The sequence below is a fragment of the Polyodon spathula genome, chromosome 18 (genome assembly GCF_017654505.1).
Source record: "Polyodon spathula isolate WHYD16114869_AA chromosome 18, ASM1765450v1, whole genome shotgun sequence".
NCBI classification, from domain to species: domain Eukaryota; kingdom Metazoa; phylum Chordata; class Actinopteri; order Acipenseriformes; family Polyodontidae; genus Polyodon; species Polyodon spathula.
In genome coordinates, this window is record NC_054551.1 from 15242827 (window position 1) to 15265511 (window position 22685).

A 22685-nucleotide genomic window follows, 5' to 3' on the forward strand; every position below is an offset into this window, starting at 1 on the left:
AGCAAGAGCTGAGGTCACCTTTTTTCAGGAGCTTGATGAGGTAGCCCTCTTTCCACTCTGAAGGAACTTGCTCCTCTTCCCAGCTCTGGCTGAAGAGTGGGTAAAGTATCGCCATTGCCGGTCCCAAGCCTGTGATGAGAAAGGAGGAGGGTTGGGCAAGGGGCTAGCGACCCCTCCCCATAGAAAAACCCATTGCTACAGAAACGCCAACAGATACATCAACAAACATTTCGGTACTGGGAGATGATGGATCTCCAGCTGGTGGTTTTATGATGCCGGGTAGTGAAAGCCAGTCTCTGGAAGCTGCCAGGCCGATGACCGTCATCTCCACCAGGACCACCATCACCATCGGAACATGGAACGTGCGCACCATGTACGAAACAGGAAAGACTGCACAAGTGGCTGCCAAGATGAGGAATTACAACCTTGCCATCCTTGGACTGAGCGAGTCAAGATGGACTGGTTCCGGTCAGAGGAGGCTTGCCACAGGGAAGTTGCTGCTGTTCTCGGGGCATAAGGAAGAAGACGCGTCGCACACCCAGGGAGTCGCCTTGATGTTATCTAAGACAGCCCAGGGAGCGCTCATTGGGTGGGAGGCACATGGCCCACGGATTGTCACAGCCTCCTTCCGTACCAAAAAGAGGAGGATCAACATGGACATCATCAAGTGTTATGCACCAGCGAATGACAGTGAAAAGGAGGACGAGGAGGACTTTTACAACAGACTGCTTACCATTGTACAGGACCGTCCAGGACGGAACGTCATCATCGTCATGGGCGACTTCAACACCAAGATCAGCAGTGACAACAGGGGCTATGAGGAGGTCATGGGGCAGCAGGGGCTGGGTGAGATGAATGACAACGGGGAGCAATTTGCTGACGTATGCGTCACAGGCAACCTGGTCATTGGAGGAAGCTTCTTCCATCACAGAAGGATACACAAGGCGACGTGGGTATCACCAGACCTGTCGACAGAGAACCAGATTGACCATGTGTGCATCAGGAAGAAGTTCAGGAGATCTCTTCAGGATGTACGTGTCAAACAAGGAGCAGACATTGCTTCAGACCATCATCTCCTTGTTGCCCGGATGCAGCTTAAGTTGAAGAGGAATTGGATAGGAGGAACCAACCAACGTCAGCGTTACAACACCATGCTCCTGAAAGACCCAACCAAGCTAGAAGAGTTCACCATCTCACTCTCCAACAAGTTTCAGGTCCTACAAGAGCTGCTAGAGGAAAAGACCATCGACGAGAAATGGCAAGGAGTAAAGGAGGCACTATCATCAACCTGTCAAGAAGTCCTGGGCATCAAGAAACACAACCAAAAGGAATGGATGTCTGTAGAAACTTTGAAGATGACAGAGAAGAGGAAAATGAAGAAGGCGGCAGTCAACAACAGTCGCATGCGAGCTGGAAAAGCCAAGGCACAGGAAGAGTATTCTGAAGTGAAAAGACAAGAGCAACTACATGGAGTCACTGGCAACAGAAGCAGAGGAAGCAGCTCACCAGGGAAACATGCAGGACCTGTACGCCACCATCAAGAAGCTGTCAGGAAAGTTCAGCAAACCAGAAAGACCCGTGAAGGACAAGGAAGGGAGGACAATACCAGATGAAGAGGGGCAGAGGAACAGATGGGTGGAGCATTTTGAGGATTTGCTGAACAGACCAGCTTCACAGGAACCATCGAATATCCAGCCGGCTTATAGCGACCTGCCGATCGACTGCAGTATACCTACTAAGGAGGAGATCCGCATGGCCATCAAGCAACTAAGGAACGGCAAGTCTGCAGGACTAGACCTGAGAGACCAAAAAAGATCTGCTCCCACTGCAGCTTTTTCGCTGCCGGAGATCGTGGGGGAGGTCAGGAGACCTGCTCCCACTGCAGTTTCTTCGCTGCCGGAAGTACTGTGGTCGGAGCCCCACCAAGGGGAGCTGCCGGCTCCGAAGAAGGGGGGAGGTCAGGAGACCACCCCCCAAGCAGCCTTTCCGCTGCCAGGACTACCCTGGCAGGAGTATGCCACCCCGATGTCAGCAGCAATGATGACAGCCTTACGACCTGTAGGCCCCCTGAAGCCCCCTGAAGGACTTTGTGCTGGACTTTTGGGCTTTTAAGGGGGGAGGTGGCCATTGAGGCCATGTGTGCTTTGCAGGGGTAGGTTGCCACTGACAGTCCAGGTGTGCTTTGCACGCGGGGGGGGGGGGGGGGGGGTATATGTGACAAAGTTCCCACCCATGTGTATATTATCTGTTATATGTTGCGTGTGGTGTGTTAAATGTTGGTGTATAGTCATTGGTACACAGGATATAAATGGGTCTGTAACACGAGTGTTTAAAATGTATATTTGTATTTAGGCATGAGGATTGCACAGCACTTCACATGCAAGTAAAAAGTAATAATATGTGAGCACAGGGAATTGCACTTTATTAATTCACGTGCAGTTGTACCGAGACTCCAATTGAATGATTGATTAGCAGTCGAGTCTTGGTATAACTGCATAAAAGCAACATGTTTTCACCCACTCGCGGTTTGTTGTTCGGTGAGTGGAGAACAGGAGAGAGAGGAGGAGAAACCAAATAGAGTTTAGAATCAATTGCTATTACGTGCTGGTGGGACCAGCCCGATACTTGTTTGTTTAAACTCATCGTGTTTGTTAGTCTGTCGTTCTGCTCGCCGTTTTGTTAAGTGTTAGTCCGTTATTGTTTGTCTCTTTATTTTGGCGTGAAGTGCCGTGTCCAGTGTTTTCTTGTTTGTTAAACCTTTTATTTACAATAAACCGGCGCAAGCAAGCGTCCCCATCATTTCAACTCATCCGTCCTGTCTGTTGTGTTCATCATTTCCTGGTTCTGACGCGGCCCACTTCGGCCGTCTTTGTGACAGTCATGGAAAAGAAATATCATGTTTTATATTTGTGTATTAGCATGTTAAATATCATGTTTTTATTGCAGGCGTTATAACTCTCACTTTAACAATACTGAATTGATGTTGTTAAAAAAATTAGATAACTAAGCGATAACATTGACTTTTTTCAAAACAGGAGAAGGAAACACTCTTGGAGAAATAAGCAAAATGAACATTGTAGATGCAGAGAAATCACTGCCCGCTAGTCTGATGTGAAAGGCAAATTCTGACATTTGTTTCCGCACAACAAAAACATTGGAAGGCAGCTGGAAGATTACAGTGCCATGAAAAAGCATTTGCTCTCAGTCTGATTTTCTGCATTTTTGCATATTTTTGACACTTAATGTTATCAGATCTTCAACCAAAACATAATATTAGATAAAAGGGACCTTTAGTGAACAAACAACAAAAATTTTTGATACTTATTTTATTTATTTATTAAAGAAAGTTATGCAACACCCAGTGCCCCCGTGTGAAAAAGTAATCACCCCCTTAGACTCAATAACTGGTTACGCCACCTTTAGCAGCAATAACTGCAACCAAACGCTTCCTGTAGTTATTGATCAGTCTCTCACAGCGATGTGGAGTAATTTTGGCCCACTCCTTCATGCAGAACTGCTTCAACTCAGTGATATTTGTGGGTTTTCGAGCATAAACTGCTTGTTTCAGGTCCTGCCACAACATCTCAGTGGAGTTTAGGTCTGGACTTTGACTAGGCCATTCCAAAACTTTAAATTTCTTGTTCTTCAACCATTCTGATGCAGACTTGCTTGTGTGTTTCAGGTCATTGTCTTGGTGCATGACCCAGCTGTGCTTCAGCTCCAGCTCACGGATGGATGGCCTGACATTATCCTATAGAATTCTTTGATACAGAGCAGAATTCATGGTTCCTTCAATGATGGCAAGTCTTCTAGGTCCTGATGCAGCAAAGCATCCCCAAATCATGACACTACCACCACCATGCTTGACCGTTGGTATGAGATTATTCTGTGAAATGAAGTGTTTGGTTTTCGCCAGACATAACGGGGCCCATGTTGGCCAAAAAGTTCCACTTTTGACTCATCTGTTCATAGAACATTGTTCCAGAACTCTTGAGGATCATCTAGATGCTTTTTGGCAAACTTGAGACGAGCATTCATGTTCTTCTTAGTGAGCAGTGGTTTCCGCCTTGCTACTCTGCCGTGAATCCCATTTTTGCCCAGTGTCTTTCTGATGGTGGAGTCATGAACACTGACCTTAGCTGAGGCGAGAGAGGCCTGCAGATCCCTGGATGTTGTTCTAGGGTTCTTTGTGATTCCAGGACAATTTTATGCCTTGCTTTTGGAGAGATTTTGGCAGGACGGCCACTCCTGGGAAGATTTACTACTGTCCCAAACTTTCTACGTTTGCACAATATGGCTCTGACTGTGGTTTGCTGGAGCCCCAGAGCCTTAGAAATGGCTTTGTAACCCTTTCCAGCCTGATAGGCATCAACAACTTTTTTTTCCGGAGGTCTTCAGGAATTTCTTTTGATCATGGCATGATGTACCTCTAGAACTCATAACTCACTCTGGTTGTAAGGGCCAAAGTTAGTCAGATTTATATTGGGCAGGGATGATCTAATTCAAGTCTGATTGTTAACCAAAGTATTCAAACAACTGACCCTAATTATCCCTGTAATTGGGTTGAGTTAACTAGGGGGGCAATAACTTTTTCACATCTAAAGATTGCATGTTTGATTACCTTGCACACCAAACAAATGAAAGAAGCACCAAACTTTGGTGTCATTTTTTTCTCTCAGACTCCCTCTATATATTACAATCCACAAAAAGATCTGAACAAATTCAATGTGAACAATCTGCAAAAATGCAGAAAATCAGATAGGGGGCAAATACTTTTTCACTGCACTATAAGTGCTACTGGGGGAACAATGCTTTTAGCATGAAGTAACATACTAAATGAACACTGTTACCCTAACACACGTGCAACCGCTTTCACAGTTCCGCAGTTTACCCTGTGTTAGACGTTTTTTCTGTCCTATTCCAGGAACAAACACAATGATGTGGAGTTTCACAAAGACCACCGGAGAAACATGGCATCCACAGTTTTTTGCAGTGGGGATGCTGAATGATGTGCAATTTGTAAGCTGTAACAGCAGTAACTTGCAGCTAGTCTTGCACTACAGCTGGGCAGAAAAGGTTGCTAGCCAGAAAGACTGGGAGGAAGGAAGTTTACATGCTTTCAACAATGAGCATCTTTACAAAAGAAATTGGAAAACCTAGTAAAATGATTTGACCATTCAGGAGGTGAGTACAGAGAGACACACACACACTTCTCTTTTATCTAATTTAATATATTTATTTTGTTAATTAAACTAATTCATTTTAAGTTGACTTTACTGTAATTGTAATAAAGTATACGACTATATTACATCAAGTGCATTTAACTTAAAAAAAAAAATCAAGAGTTTAAGTTTTCAACAAATAGAAGGTGAATTATATATATACACGCCACATTTATTTTTGCAGCAATATACAGGACTTGTAATTGCATGTGTTGTTTAGTATTGTTTGTGTTATCTTTGGATTTTTAATATTAACTTAAAACGCGTAAGTTTTTACATATTTGGGGTATGGTACACTTAACTCAAATAAACAAATGATGAAGAAATTATGCATTCATTTATGCAAGTCAAAATATAATTGCGTATTATTGTGCCTTTCAGTTCCCTTTCAGTGGAATGGCAAGTTTTGATACTATAACTATACAAATTAAGTCTGATCAAAACTCTCTGGTTCCCTTTCAGTGGAATGACAACCATTACCGAATGGGAACCCTTTCTCACCATCAATCACTGAACATATATAAAAAAGCTCCCCTATCAGGGACCTGCTGTGAGGAGGAAGTCCCTCCCACCTCCTGCTGAAGAGGGACGTCCTCACAGTAGCATATCACCATTTTCTCTTTCACTTCACTGAGACAGGTGACAGATTGCTTCATGCGTCTTTATTCTGGAAATTGGCTGATTTGTTTGGTTCTTCATGCCTACAAATTTATTCACACGGTACATTACACTCTCGAGTGCCTTTAAAGATTGCTGTTGTCTGAGTCTCATGTCAGTATTATTGATTAGAGCTGGTTTCGACCCCTCTTTTGAGATTGGTAAGCAGTCGTTATTCTCTTTTCACTACCTTGTGTAGTCAAAATTAGCGTTCTGTGAGCTATTGTGGTGCTGTAAGGTGACTCCGCAGGCTCACGCCATCGCCCCCCTACACCAATTTACTCGGCCGCAGCTATTTGCAGCTCGGGCCTACGTGACCCTCCCAAGCCTCGGGCTTTCCTAGCTTGACTGCGCTTACTGTCGATTCCGACACCAATTGACTCGGCTACATCATCACGGCGTCGACCGTGCTCTCCTCGACGCTAACCCCCTACGCTGAATTAACTCGGCATTGGCTTGGACAGCACCTCGACACCGACCCCGACACCAATTGCTCGGCACTGGTGGAAAACATCTTTGGCGCTGATTAAACTCAACACAGGTCAGAACACCGACCTTGGCGCTGATTGACTCTGCACCAACCACTCAACACTGACCGCGCTCTGCATGGAACCGACCTCGATGCCTATAGACTTGGCACCGATAAACTCAGCACCAATAGATCCGGCACCGACAGGCTTCATTACCAACCCGGCTTCATCCGTGCTCTCTGGGCACCGACACCAATCGGTGCACCCTCTACGCTGACAGCGACACCAATTACTCGGCACCAGTTAATATTACTAGGCACCGATGCGTTGCTAGGCACCGACGTCCTGCATCATCTCAGTGCGCTCCACTGTGTCCTCTGCTGATTTCCACCAGTGTGACCAATACGGCAAAGCTCCCCAGGCAGGACAAACATTCATCCTGCGTCAGACGCCTAGGGCAAAACCATGCGGCCTGGGCACTGGCAGGCGAGTTGGACTGCTCTCCCTGCCGTAAGTTCTCTAAACGAACTAAGCGCAGGAGGGCAGCCCGGAGCAGGGGAGAATGAGAACAGTGGTCCAGGGACCTTCCAAAGGTCCTCAAGAACCACGTCTGCCACTGTGATCAGGGATTTCTCTCATACTCCTGGATCACCTTCACCCTCTCCACCACCGAGGCAGAGGTGTAGGCATCTATCCGCAGAGGCGAGATGGTCACCGCCTAGGTGACACCACTCAAGGGGACGTTCCCCAGGAGGCAGGTGATCTCCAAGGAGGTACCGCTCTCTTTCCTGGGCACAAGCGCTCTCCATCCCAGTCGCCGCAAAGGTGCCCAAGCTCAGCTGAGCGGCACTTTCAGGAGCTGGCGGAGAGAGTGAGGGCCCAGCAGACCATGCTGGAGACCGTCCTGAAGTCTCAGGGGAGACTGCCCCATACCATCGGGCAGCCTCAGCTTCCCCATTTATACTCCCCATCCCCGGTCCCACCGAGACCCTCAAGCCCAGACCAGCTGGCTCTCACAGCATCGAAGTTGGTCATGTTTGACCCCACCACTTCAATTGGGCAGGCTCTATACCGCCCCCTTCCACATATTTCACAAAGGGAGGAGTCTCGGGCCTTGATGCAGTGCGCAGCTGCTGCCACGGACATTCCTTGGCCAGCAAAACAGGAGGATAAGGGGAACCACTTCCTAAAGCAAAAGGGGCACCCACAGCAAGCCCTACCCTTGTGCCAGGACTTCCTTGAGCTGGTTCACGCCTCTTGGGGCAAGTCAGCGTCTGCTCCCTCAAGTTCCAGAATGCCAGAATCCCAGTTTCACACCGTAGGAGCCCTAGAAGCTGGCCTGGGTACCTTCCCCACCACTGGGGACACAGTCACAGTATTGGTGCAAGGCTCCACCTTCACCAGAGGGGACAAAGACCCCACTTGCCCATCCAAACCATGTAGAACTACTGACACGATGCTGAAAAAGGCATATGCATCAGCGGCACTATCAGTCCAGGCGGCCAATGCAATGGCCATACTGGTCCTGTACCAGTCGCAGCTGGCTGAGAGGCTACAGGAGCGGGCAACTGAGGCGAACATGGGGGAGCTACAGACGGTAACAAGGGCGATGACCGACCTAAAGTGGGAGTAAGGTCAGGCATCAGGCAGGTCTCTAGCATCGCTGGCAGCTGCCTCCAGACGCCTATGGCTGATGCAGGCCAAGGTCATGTAGACCGAAAAGGTGGTGTTATTAGATGCTCCTATTACACCAGGGCAGACTTTTGGAGCGATCATTGATGTGCGCGGGACAAGTCAACCTCTTCGCCACAGCCAAATCCACTCATTGCCCCCTATGGTTCTCTCTGGAGAGAGATGGGGGCCCACTGGGAGTAGACGCGCTAGCTCACCCCTGGCCACAGGGGCTCTTTTATGCGTTCCCTCCGCTACCGCTATTACCTCTGACACTAAAGTGGATCAGGGTGAAGAGAGCAAAGGTTTTGCTGGTTGCACCCAGATGGCCAGATACAGTGGTACAGACACTACAGTCTGCTAGGGCACCGAGCACTAGAGCCCAGTATTCATATAAATGGAAAGTTTTCCAAGACTGGTGCATTGCTGAAGGTCACGATCCAGTGACCTGCCCTATTGAGACAATAATAACCTTCTTATACCTGTTTGATGCGGGAAAATCCACGTCCACTCTGAAGGTTTACCTGACCGCAATATCAGTGTGCCACGACAAAATTGACTCTGTGTCCCCTGGAGCACACTTCCTGACAGTGCAATTTCTTAAAAGGGCTCACAGGCTTCGTCCTCCCATGAAAAGTATGGTCCCCAAATGGGATCTGGAACTGGTATTGCAGGTCCTTATGGGTCCCCCATTTGAGCTTATGGCAGTGTCAGCAGAACTGCGCCATGTTTCCTTGAAGGTGACGTTTTTAATAGCCATTACGTCTGCCAGACGAGTAAATGAGCTTCATGCACTGTACATCGAAGACACATGTATGGCATTCACTGGAAATGACTCACAGATAACATTAAGAACAAATCCAGCCTTTTTGCCAAAGGTGGTCTCATCATTCCATATTAACCAACCAGTGGTTTTAGAAACTTTCAGACCTCCCCTGCACGAGTCAGAGGAGGACCGTAGACAGCACACGCTTTGCCCGGTTCAGGCTCTGTGTTGTTACCTGGATAGGACGGTGTCCTGGAGACAATCCAACCAGCTGTTTGTCTGCTATGGGTCCCACTCTAGAGGTCAGGCCCTATTGAAGCAAAGTCTAGCGCACTGGGTGGCATACGCTTGGTGTATGAACAGACTCCTCCTTGCCGGGAGACATTACGGCCCATTCTACCAGGGGCCAAACGACTTTGTGGGCTCTCTTTCATGGCACCTCCTTAGATGAGATCTGCAATGCTGCTACATGGACAGGTAGTCAGACATTTGTGCGTTTTTACCGCCTTAATATTGCAAACCGAGCAAGACCCTCTCTGGGCTCTGGGGTGTTGCAGGCGGCATGCACTTAGACGTCATGGGGGCTCTGTGGCTATCGCCGTGAGGTAATCTGGAGCCACGACAGCTTTGGTACAGCATCCCATTCGGTAATGGTTGTCATTCCATTGAAAGGGAACGTTAGGTTATTACCATAACCCTAGTTCCTGAAAGAGAATGACAATCATTACCCTTCGAGGTTGTGTCCCCAGCTGACCTCCGACTTTGAAAGAAAATAGTGATATGCTACTGTGAGGACAACCCTCTTCAGCAGGAGGTGGGAGGGACTTCCTCCTCACAGCAGGGCCTGGATAGGGGAGCTTTCTTATATATGCTCAGTGATTGACAGTCAGAGAGGTCTCTTCCCATTCGGTAATGGTTGTCATTCCACTGAAAGGGAACCAGAGAGTTTTGATCAGACTTAATTTGTATAGGTATAGTATCTAAACTTGTCATTGCATTGAAAGGGAACTGAAAGGCACAATAATACGCAGTCATATTTTGACTTGCATAAATGAATGCATCATTTCTTCATCATTTATTTATTTGAGTTAAGTGTACCATACCCCAAATATGTAAAAACTTACACGTTTTAAGTTAATATTAAAAATCCAAAGTTAACACAAACAATACTAAACAACACATTCAATTACAAGTCCTGTATATTGCTGCAAAAATAAATGTGGCGTGTACATATATAATTCACCTTCTATTTGTTGAAAACTTAAACTCTTTTTTAAACTGCAATTGTGATTGATGTGAAATGATTCTTGATTGACTTTGACTTATGATAAACGTGTACCATAAAGTCTGTTGTTTTAAGTTAAATGCACTTAAATGATATAGTCGGTACACTTTATCGCAGTTACATTATTTTTCAGGGAACCAGGGTTATGGTAATAACCTAATGTTCAGGCGGTAAGCGTCGGATGAATAGCCAGGCTTCCGGGCGGGGCTTCGAACGCACCTGGACTTCTGCAAAACAGCTAATTGTTTAGTTCTTTCATTATTATTTTATTGTTGCCAATAGCCCCATTTTAAACCCTTAAAACACTGGCACAGTAGAGAATCTAATTCCCAGGGCAGGTTGGAGAGTGACTTTGAATTTCACCTCACCAGACTCTACCTGGGGTGCGTTCAACGAAGCAAAAGTTTGCAAACTTGTTTGTGTTTGTGGTGATGAACACTCTAAAGAGATTAATGCCAACAAAAATGGCTACTGGATGGGAGAACATTTCTTTGACTCTCTGCGATGGACAAGTTTTGTCAATTTATGACAAAGCAAGAAGCAGAAAGAGTTACATCAGGTGTGTTTATAGTATATGTTATGTTTATAATATAATGTGAATTTAAAAAAAAAAATGTTTTTTTTTATATAAAATTGGTAAAATATCTTTTAAAAAAATGGTCAAATATATAGTGCTATGTATATTGCTCCTGATACACATGAACTAATTAGTCTAAAATGCTCTAATATCTAATTTGTATAAGGGACCGTTTACATAATTTAAAAAGAAAGAAAAAAGAAAAATGGGTTAGTTGATCTTCTTGCGTTTATAAATGGTTACAAACACAGTCATTAAACCTTTCATTAAACCATTTACACCGCAGCACATACAAATTTGCAAGATAGTATACTGCAGTAAATACAAAGTTTCTAATTAAACCACAACCTAGGCTGATACCAGCACAACAAGTAAAAAAAATAACACAGTGGTAGACCTTAAGAACATTTATGAATTTAAAATAAGTGAAGCACTTATTTTTAGTGGTGCTTCGCTTATTTTTAAATTCATAAACATTCTTAAGGTCACCAACTTTGTCCGTTGCTGCACATCTTCTGTCCGACATACTTTGTCCGAAACTTTTAAATAAAGTGACTAAGGATGATTTAAATATTTAAATAGTCTACTCAAAACACTGCTTTGCACAGAACTGGCATTAAATGGCAGAATATGTGTAACACCTCTACAACTGAGCCGTCATCTGTTGCATTATAGGTTTCACTATTAAATGATACTGTTATTAAACTATTTCAAAAGTCATGTAAATTTTCTCAATTTTATTAGGCTGCTCAATATAAAACCTATTTATTAGGTGGATGCTTTTATCTAAGTAAAAAATTTCAACCAACTGAATGCTACTAAGGTCACTATCATCCAAATATTCATCTAATATAACTGAAGAAGCCATTAGTGCAGCTAAATCCTAATTTGATCTAAGCGCAATTTTTAAATGTTCGTGAAATGTTCAGTAAACCATTCAATTAGCCTAACACAGTCAACTGCAACCTTGTTGAACGCACCCCTGGTTTCGAGACCAGGCTCTGGAAACCTTGTTGAAATAGTCAGTCTATTGACTCAGCACCCCAAGCCAACTGCCAGCAAGGATTGTGATGATTTTTTTTAGATTTCAGCGCAACAGTTTACCCACTGTGTCATAGCCTCCTCAAAGTACAGTGAAAATTGCAGAAATACCAAAAAAAAAAAAACATTGAACAAAATACAAACGCATGTTTGTCAAATGAAACTATTTTGTTTTATATATTCTGTTACCGTATATAAATGTATTAGGTATTGGTTCCTCAAACTTGAATGTAAATACATATATTTTAAACAGATTGCAGCTGGTTTAAAATGCTGCTGAAATGATCCTTACCAGATGTAAAAAAACAATGGTCACATTACCCCCTGTGTTGTCCAGCTGCACTGGCTACCTGTATAGTTCAGGATTTACTTTAAAAAATTCTCCTTCTTGCATAAGGTCCTTCATCACAGAGGTCCAGAGTATCTCTTCAACCAAGCTGAGGTCCTCTAACTCTGGCCTGTTTGTTATACCCAAGCAAAAGTGCACCACACTCAGAGTGTTTTTACAACCCAGCAAACATGTACACATTGACGCACACATCCACAGTGTTTAGAATTCACATCCTAGTCCTGTATTTAATGTACTACATAGTTTTTTTTTTTTTTTTGATTGAACTGTTTGTATGTATCTAATTGTATTTAAAGTATTATGCATTGTTCCTCACTATCCTGTAAAGCACTTTGTGATGGTGGTCCATTATGAAAGGCGTTATATAAAATAAAGATTGATTGATATATTAACATATTTTCTCTTTCTACTTTATTTAGTTCGATATCGCCTATAAAATAATATATTGGGAGTGATGACACAAATTAACTACATTTCAAAAATATATTAGCCAGTGATTACAAGGGACTGCAGAAAACTAGCCTAATTTTCAGTATCAGACTTGAATAGTTCAGTTCGTCGGTCGTTGGTGTAATTCAAAAGATCACAGGTTTCAATCTCAGTGGGCGAGTTGGTATTTTGTAAATTCACCTTGTAACATTTTAAATCATTATCATAATAATCTACTCAATTAAAACACAAGGCTATCAATTGTAAATTCTACACAGTTGCACTCTTATGATGCCAACTCAATTCCCTGTTATACCAAGGGGAAAAAAAAAAAAAAAAGCTACAAATGCTGGCCATATGAGGCCATATGTGAATCTGAAGTTAAGGTTGCATAGATAGGTTACGGCTGTGACCCTGGTTCCCTGAAAGAGAAGATGACCACCAAACTAATACTTTTGTGATATGCCTGCTTGTCAGGTATTTGCTGAGCATTTTATCTCAAAGCTGCCAGTAGGCCCCTCCGTGGAGTTACGTCCTCGGTCCCGCCCCCCGAGGTAATAAATAGTCATTGCACGTGATGCGACTTATAAAGTTTGGGAACCGGGGTTTCATCCATAACCTATCGTTCCATTCAATTCGAAGATGGCCGCCAAAGCAATCATTTTGGGAACGTATACAAAAAGTCGTCGCGAGGGAGAATGAGTAGACAGGACATGAGGGACATCTCGCTACTGCTATCTAGTGTTGGTGGTGTGAGCATGCAACCTGAAGGACCCCGGTGCCTACTGAAGGCATAGAGGAATCTACGACATTAAGTAGGTAGAACCTGCTAAATGTATGCAGAGTAGCCCAACTAGCCGCAGTACAAACATCGGTCAACGAGGCACCTCTAAAGAGGACCCATGACATTGCCACACCTCTAGTAGAGTGCAAGGCCACCCTCCCTGGTGAGGTAGGCTGGCATTACTATACGTTATCAAAACCGTGTCCACAATCCACTGGGACATTTGGAGAATCACAATCTGTTCCTTCGCATTGGATTGTTTTGACTAGAACTGAGAAGGGTTGTCAGAGACCCTGTGAGAAACAATACTGTGAGTGTTGTGTTTTTTTTGTTTGTAATTGTCATGTTTTTTAAATGACCAGGCAGCTAACATGGTACCGGAGCTGTCGCCTAGGGTCAGCACAAAGCCACAACAACACACCAATTGTCACTAAATAGCTGTATCACCCATCACAAGCACTACTGCACACACCCTGGACTGATGACCATGTGTGTATTATTGTGGGGTGGATATTATTGTTTATTATTTGGGACTGCAATCCTGTTGTTATTTATCCTGTTCAGTACACATTGTTGTGCATTGCCAGGAGATTATTGTTTGGTTGCCAGACCTGGATATTACAAATAAAAAGATTTCCAAACTAGATTACAATTATCTCTGTCTGCTTCATTCACACACTGCATCACCGCTGCACATGTATCCTCTCAGCCACTTGTTCAGATACCTCAATGCACGAACCGGGCAGAGGAAATTTAATCTTGTATCCTACAACTTCGCACGGAACTCTGCACAGACCCTCTTAGTGAGAGCCTCCAGTACCACATCTAGACTCCATTCGGATAGGGCGTCCTTTGTCGGAGGAGGTAACCGCCAAGCACCCTTTAGAAAACAGATCGCATAGAAACAGATTACTCACAGCTGTAATTGCTGCCAAAGGTGCTTCCACCAAGTATTAACTCAGGGAGGTGGAGGCTTATCCAATTATCAACTTTCAGTTTTGTATTTTTTAACATTTTTTTTTTTTCTCAATAAAAACCTTTTTCCCCTTAACAGTGTGGAGTATGGTGTGTAAATAAATGCATGAAACTCTGAGGCACTGACACAAAAAAATGTGAAACAAGTTCAAGGGGGTGTAGACTTTCTATATATATATATATATATATATATATATATATATATATATATATATATATATATATAAGTCTCCCTCCCGACCTGTGAAGGCACTAAGCAGCGAGAACAGACTTCCCTGGTTGGGCTGGCCTGACAGTTCTTTTCCAGGGTTCAAGGGAAGTCAGCCAGCTACAAAGGGGATGGGACTCCGTTGCATTAACGCATTGACCTGGAAGGGAAACGACGTGGAGACCAAGGTTGGCCTCCAGCTGGGGTAGAGGTGCTGCCCCTACTCTGCAACGGCACATATGTCTAACCATTGCCTTCTCTGTCCCTCCAACTTGTTTTAGATGCAACCAACCAGGACATCTGGCCAGGTCATGCCCCGCTACCATGGAGTGTGACATGACCTCAAGTAATTGGGCACCTGAGATAGGTAAGCATGGGGAAAATTGTGGGGAGGGCCTTGTATGATTAATGTTGTTCTAGGTAAAGTGAAAACCCATGCATTAGTGGACACAGGATGTGAGCAAACCTTGATTAGAACAGCTCTCTTGGGCGGTGTGTCGTGGGAGGCACAAGGTCAAATGGCCATCTCCTGTATCCATGGAGACACGGCGGCATACCCCACACTAACAGTATATTTATCGGTAGGACCGATAAAACGTCACCTGGTAGTAGGGGTGGTAGAAACGTTGCCACACCCAGTTATTCTGGGCAGAGACTGGCCAAAATTCAAAGAATTAATGCAAATAATGGCAGTCTCAGCCGCACATGTAAACATGGCAGAAAAAAAGGGAACGAATTGGTGATATTTCTTTTTTAAGCTGAAATGTTTTCTCCTATTTTCCGTCCTAGAAAAATGAATAAAGAGAGAAAGACCACAAAATGGGAGGGATCACCACTGAGACAAGGCTGGGGTCTGGTAGGAAAGCGCTCGGGTGGTAACAAACGCTAGTCAAAAGGAGTCGGAACGCAGCGTGACTGAGAGGGCGAGGGTACTGGGCCATCTAGAGCAGATGCTACTCCAGCCCCTCTCAATATACCGGACATGTGGTACTCAGGTGCGGACATAGTGTGGGGCCAACATAATGACTAATGCACGCTTGAAGGCAGGTCCGGTCTATTGATGGTAAGGATGTTGATGGTGCTGGGGTACTAGTATATCCACACTTCAGTATCAAGGGGCAATTACTGTATAGGGTAAATCTAGCCGCGGACACAGGACAGCATGTAACACAATTATTGGTTCCCCAGCTTTGTGGGTCATGAGGCTGGCACACGATATCACTTTTGCGGGGCACTTCGGAGCTGACAAGACAAGGGTACAAATATTGGCTTGATTCTTTTGTGTAGGTCTTCATACTGATGTGTCAATATATGTAGCCACATGCCCAGACTGCCAACGAGTAGCACCAGGTTGAGTGCGCCCCACCTCGTTGGTTCCACAGCCAATTATTTCCATTCCTTTTGAACGCATTGCAATGGACATAGTGGGCCCTTTGCTACCTTCTGAATCAGTGTATACGCATATATTAGTAGTGGTAGATTATGCAACGCGATACCCGGAGGCTGTTCCATTGAGGTCCACTTGTGCCGCTGCAATAGCCACAGAGTTAGTACAGATTATGGCAAGAGTAGGGATTCCCAAGAAGATTTTGACTGATAATGGGATCAACTTTATGTCTAACACGTTACAGCAGGTATATAAAATATATATATATATCATTCACAGATGGACAGTTTGGTGGAACTCTTTAATCAGACCTTGAAGCAGATTGAACCTTGGTTGTAAATCTCCCTCCCGACCTGTGAGGGCGCTAAGCAAGGACAGAGTTCTTTGGACGGACTGGCTTGACAGTTCTTTCCTTGGGTTGGGAAGTCAGTCAGTCTGGAAGAAGGCGAGACTCTGTTTCGAGAACTTTGTTGCAATTGATCTGGAAGAGAAACAATGTAGCAGCCACAGATTGTAAAGGCAGCTGCATTCGTTTACCAAGGGGTCATGCATGACAGCATATAAGGGGAACAGAGAATCGTAATCTGTTCCTTCGCATTTGGTTTGTAGTGAGTAAAAATCAGAAGGACAATAAAAGTGTATTGTTGCCAGAAATCGTGAGTGTTGTGTTTTTGTTTGTTTGTAATTGTCTCATCATGTCTTGTATGTTACAAGTCAGTTAACACTTTTCCGGAGCTGTCGCCAGTGGCAAACATGAAACTAGACAACACTGCACTTTTGTCACAAATATAAACCTGTATCACCCACCACAAGGACTACTGCACGTATCCAGGACTGGTGACCATGTTTGTATATTGTGGATGTACTAATTGTGTTTATAATTTGGGATTGCAACCAGCTATTATTAGACGATGCACATTGCCTGGTATTATTGTTTGGTCGCCAGACCTGCAAAGATAAGAAATTTTTTTAAACCAGATTATAATTATCTCTGTCTGCTTCTTTCATGCTCTGCATCACCCCTACACATGTTTGTAATAAACCACTTTGCCACAGCACATAATTAACTGAAACGTACAATTCAGTTACAGGCTAAATAGCCAAAGCTCCAGGATTTCTCTCAGTATTTATAAGAGCATTAAGATCTGTAAATGGTCCTCCTAATGTCTTAACAGGTTTTCAAGTCTGTGCCAGTCTTTAGAGATTTGAATTTGCTCTAACACATGTTTGAAGTTCCAAAACGTATTTACTGATATCCCCAACCACACCAAGACATAATGGCAATGGAATACATGTATTCAAAATAACTACTGAAAATATATAAAAATAATTTAGAATCATTTTCATTTAGTAAAGCAAAACAAACGGTTGGTGTACAAGGACAATGGTACATCAGCTCATAAATGCTGCCCTTTCAATGCAATGACAACCATTACCGAATGGGAAGAGCCCTCTCTGACTGCCATTCACTAAGCATATCTAAAAAAAAAGCTGCCCTATCAGGGCCCTGCTGTGAGGAGGAGGTCCCTCCCACCTCCTGCTGAAGAGGGATGTCCTCACAGTAGTATATCGCCATTTTCTCTCTTACTTCACTGAGACAGATCACAGATTGCCTTGTGCTTTCTTTGTCCGAATTTGGCTGATTTGTCAGTTTATACCTTCAAATTATTTATTATTCACGGTAAAATAACGCTTTCGAGCATTATTGAGAGTGCTCCTGCCTAATTCTCCTGTCAGTTTACTGACTAGAGCTGGTTTCGACCCCTCTTTTGAGATTGGCAAGAGGCCACTACTCTCTTCCGTTACCTTGTGTAGTTTTCTACCATGTTTGGAGCTGTTGTGGTGCTGTAAGGCAACCCCAATGGCTCGCGCCGTCATCCTCTACGGCGATTTAATCGAAAACAGTAAAAAAAAAAAACAGCTCGGGTCTAGCGCCCCTCTGAAGCCTTGGGCTTTCCTAGCGCGGCTGCGCTTGCCCTCGCCCTTGATGCCCACGGGACTACACAGCCCAACATCGACTGTGCTTGTCCTTGCCGACTTCAGGCTTGAAGTACCAACAAGTGCCTACCCCGGCCCCGATCGACTCGGCTCCGGTGTGAACATCTTCGGCGCCGTCTACAGCCCGGCACCGACCGCGCTCCCCATCGGCACCAACTTCGGCACCGATTGACTCGACACTGTCCGCTCGGCACCAACAGCGCTATCCTCGATGCCGACTCCGGCACCGATTGACTCGGCACCGTTATGAACACCTTCTGGACCATCTACAGCCTGGCACCGACCGTGCTCCCCATCGGCACCAACCTCGGTGCTGATTGACTCTGCACCAACCGCTTGGCACCGACCACGGTTCCTCTCGGCACCGAGCACAGCAGCCCGTCTATCCACGCGTCATGTCAGTGTGTTCCACTGGGTCCTCCACTGGTTTTCATCAGTGAGACCAGTGTGCGGTGAAGCTGCCCAGACAGGACGAGTACTTGTCCTGTGCCAGATGCTTGGGGCCAGACCATGCAGTCAAAGCACTGGCAGGTGAGTTGGACTATTTTCCATGCAGAAAGTTCTCCAAAAGAACTAAGCGCAGGAGAGAAGCCCTATCCCCAATAGAGTGTTCTTCCCCGAGCCAGGGAAGAATGAGATCGTTGGTCCAAGGTCTTCCACAGAGGTCCTATAGGACCTCCAGCCACAGTGACCAGGGAGCTCCCCTGCACACCTGGGTCCCCCTCCCCTACTCCACCACCGGTGCAGAGGCCTAGGCGCCTCTCAGGGGAAGCGAGATGGTCACCACCGAGGCAGTACTACTCGAGGGGATGTTCACCAGGGAACAAGCGGTCACCGCGCAGGTACCGCTCTCCTTCCCCGCGCAGGCACAGACAATCCCCATCAGTCGCCTTTGAGGCACCCAAGCTCAGTTGAAGAGCTGGCGGAGACTGTAAGGGCTCAGCGGACAATGCTAGAGACCTTACTCAAATTGCAGGGCAGACTGCCCCCTACCACTGAGCAGCCCAAACTTCCACAGTCTCGTTCCCCATCCCCAGCACCTAGACCTCCTAGCCCAGACGAGCTGTCTTTCACAGCGTCGAGGTCAGACATGTCTGACCCAGCCACATCTATCGGGCAAGCCCCTCAAGAAGGCGTACGCATCAGCATCGCTGCCAGTTCGAGCAGCGAATGCCATAGCTATACTGGTGCTCTACCAGACCCAGTTAGCGGAGAGGCTGCAAGAAAGAGCTACAGAAGCGGACACAGGGGAGATCCAGGCGGTACCATAGGCGATGACTGACCTAATGGGGGATTTAGGTCAGACATCAGGGAGGTCGCTGGTGGCGATGGTGGCGGCTCACCGGCATTTGTGGAGACCGAGAAGGTGGCGTTACTGGATGCCCCCATTACACCGGGGCAGACAGTTGTGGCAACCATTGATGTGAGCCTTGAGAGGTCCCACAAGGCCACGGAGGTGGCCTGCAAATTCTCACACGTTCCGGCTTACCGCCAGTGCCCAAGATGGCCTTCACAGCCTGTAGGGGCAATGGGGCCTGAACGCCGCCCTCCACCCCAGAACAGACAAGCAGGAAGAGGAAGAGCTGGTGGCAAGGGACCACCGCCGACCAGGGGTAACCCGTTCTCTGGCTGGAGACCGAGGCCGGGGCCTAAGAAAGACCCGCCCTCTCCCAAGCCCAAGGGAGACCGCCCCCAAGGGGCCCCGGCTGCCAAAACCCCCCTCACAACCGGACTGAACCAAGGCAACGACCCATGGCAAGGCTCCTAGGTGGAATCAACAATGAGACACGGATATGCTCTACAATTACGTTTAGTTCTGCCACCTTTCAAGGGTGTGCTCCTCACCACCGTCGAACCAGATAGCGTGATACTCCTTCAACAGGAGAACGCTGTGCGCTTGGTAAACCTAAGCAATGCCCTCAATGGCTTTTACTCCAGGTACTTCCTGGTGCCCAAGAGGGACGGTGGTTTCAGACCTATTCTGGACCTCAGGGTCCTCAACTTGTTCCTCAAACAGAGGAAGTTCAACATGTTGACAGCAGAGCGTATCCTCCAGTCTGTCCAACCGGGCAACTGGTTCACATCGATTGACCAGCAAGACGCCTACTTTCATGTCGCGATCCGTCCCGCGCACAGAAATTATCTGCGCTTCGCCTTTCAAGGCAACGTGTACAAATTCTGCGTGCTGCCATTTGGCCTCTCTCTGGCGCCACGCACATTTTCAAAGTGCATGGATGAAGCACTGGCTCCACTCAGGCTGTGGGGTATTCGGATCCTGAACTATCTGTACGATTGGCTAGTTTGCGCGCATTCCAAAGCACGCGCCGAGGCGCACACAAAACAGGTTATAGATCATGTGACAAAGCTAAGGCTCTCGATACATCAACAGAAGTTCAACTTCGTACTGTCTCAGTACACAGTGTTCCTGGGGATAAAACTGAACTCTGTGAGCATGCTTGCCTCACTGTCGGAAGACAGGATTCGGGCTGGGGAGCTGTCTGGAATGGGAGAGGAATAAGAGGTCAGTGGAAGGGACATTGGCAGCAAGCACACATAAATACCCAAGAGCTGCAAGCAGTAAACTTGGCGTGATCTCATTATCACCAGCAGTTAGCGCACAGACATGTGCTGGTCTGGACGGACAATACTACTGTGGTAGCCTACATAAACCACCAAGGCGGCCTGCGCTTGCTGGGCCTTCACCACGCAGCGCACAGACTCCTGTCCTGGACGCACGGAAACTTACGTTCCATCAGGGCAGTTCACCTCCCCCTTTTGTATGCATTCCCTCCACTACCATTATTACCCCTGACTCTAGAAAGGATCAGGGTGGAGAGAGCACAGGTTCTGCTGGTTGTACCCAGATGGCCGAGATGCCCCTGGTTTGCTCTCCTCTCCGACATGTTGTAGGGTCAACCGTGGCAGCTCCTGCTGCGCAAAAACCTTCTGAGCCAAGCAGAGGGGCTATTATGGCACCCGAACCCAGCCCAGCCCCAACTCTGGGTCTGGCCGTTGAACGGAGCCGTCTATTCAGACGAGGTTTGCCAGATGCAGTGGTAGAAACGCTACAGTCTGCTAGGGCGCCAAGCACAGTACTCATACAGTACTCAGTACTCATACAAATGCAAAGTTTTCCAAGACTGGTGCATTGACAAAGGTCAAGATTCTGTGACCTGCCCTACTGAGATGATATTAACCTTACAACACCTGTTTGACGCAAGAAAACTAGCGTCCACTTTGAAGGTATACCTGGCAACAATGTCAGTGTGGCACGACAAAATTGACTCTGTGTTCCCTGGGGCACATTTCCTGGCAGTGCAACTTCTTTAAGGGGCTTGGAGGTTTCGTCCTATCATGAAAAGTATGGTCCCCAAGTGGGATCTAGAACTGGTACTGCAGGTCCTTACAGTGTTTTTCTTCTACAGGTCCCGCTCTAGAGGTCAGACTCTATCTAAGCAATATCTAGCACACTAGGTGACAAATGCAATACGCTTGGCGTATGAACTCTCTGGGCTCTAGGATGTTGCAGGCGACATGCCCTTAGCTATCTCTGGGCTATAAGGCTATTGCTGTGAGACTGTACTGTTGGTAATCTGGATCCACAACAGCTTTGATACAACTTGCCATTCGGTAATGGTTGTCATTCCATTGAAAGGGAACGTTAGGTTATTACCATAACCCTGGTTCACTGAAAGAGAATGACAACCATTAACCTTCGAGGTCGTGTCCCAAGCTGACCTTTTGATTTCGAAAGAAATTGGCGATATGCTACTGTGAGGATGTCCCTCTTCAGCAGGAGGTGGGAGGGACCTCCTCCTCACAGCAGGGCCGATAGGGAAGCTTTTTTATGCTTGAGGTGAAAGGTTTTTTTTTTGTGTAAAAATTGTATTGCAAATGTAAATGTGTATATACGTATAGTTCAAATGAATATCAGTTATTATTATTATTATTATTATTATTATTATTATTATTATTATTATTTGCAGCCACTAATAAGTTAATGTCGTTTTTTATTTTATGTTAATTAATATTAAATCTCTATAGCATGCACTTACTCTCACAGTCAATAACGTTGCACAGCAGTTCAATGAGGTCTGTTCGGAGGCAGTATGTTCAGCAACCGATCAGTATTACTGGTTTGCTGCCCACAGTAATTCAGCAACAGTATTAATCTTAGCAGAGGTGTACTTTTATTTTACTAGATGGTTACTTTGTTTTCATGTAGTTTTCACACACCACTGACACACTACTTTAATCGCCACTGCAGGGTATACAAAATGCTATAAAACTCTCTCTCTCTCTCTCTCTCTCTCTCTCTCTCTCTCTCTCTCTCTCTCTCTCTCTCTCTATATATATATATATATATATATATATATATATATATATATATATAGTACCAGTCAAAGTTTGAGTACACCTGCTTGAAACCAGATTTTTCATGATTATATTTGCTTTTAACTGTATAAACTTGTCTATAAACACTTAATATAAGCCGATACTCATAAGTGAATTGCATTCAAAAATTAAATTTTTTAATGAAAATGTAAATCTTGTCAATTTCAATTAAATGGTTACCCAAAGCAAGGGGATTTCAGTCTGAAGCTCAAGTCAGTTAAAAGTCTGAAATGTGTCTAACTATGTTAGAACACTGGCCTAAGTATAAACGTGTCTTTGTTAGATGTTCTCTGAATTAACTAGCATGTTACCTAATGAACCTTTTGTCACCAATTATTGTTAACAGGTGAGGGTCCATGATTATTATAAATATAGGTAGCATAGGCACAAGTTTGTCATTCCTAAATGTAAGGGAGCAGAAAATGGCAAAATACGCTTAGTTAAGCAAAGAAAAAAGACAGTCTGTAATTA

At 45.4% G+C, this 22685-nt stretch overlaps 1 pseudogene; it reads left to right on the forward strand.

The window, feature by feature from the left end:
• The first annotated feature begins 272 nt into the window (after window positions 1-272).
• On the forward strand, window positions 273-7982 carry LOC121331195 (annotated as a pseudogene).
• The last annotated feature ends 14703 nt before the right edge of the window (window positions 7983-22685 follow it).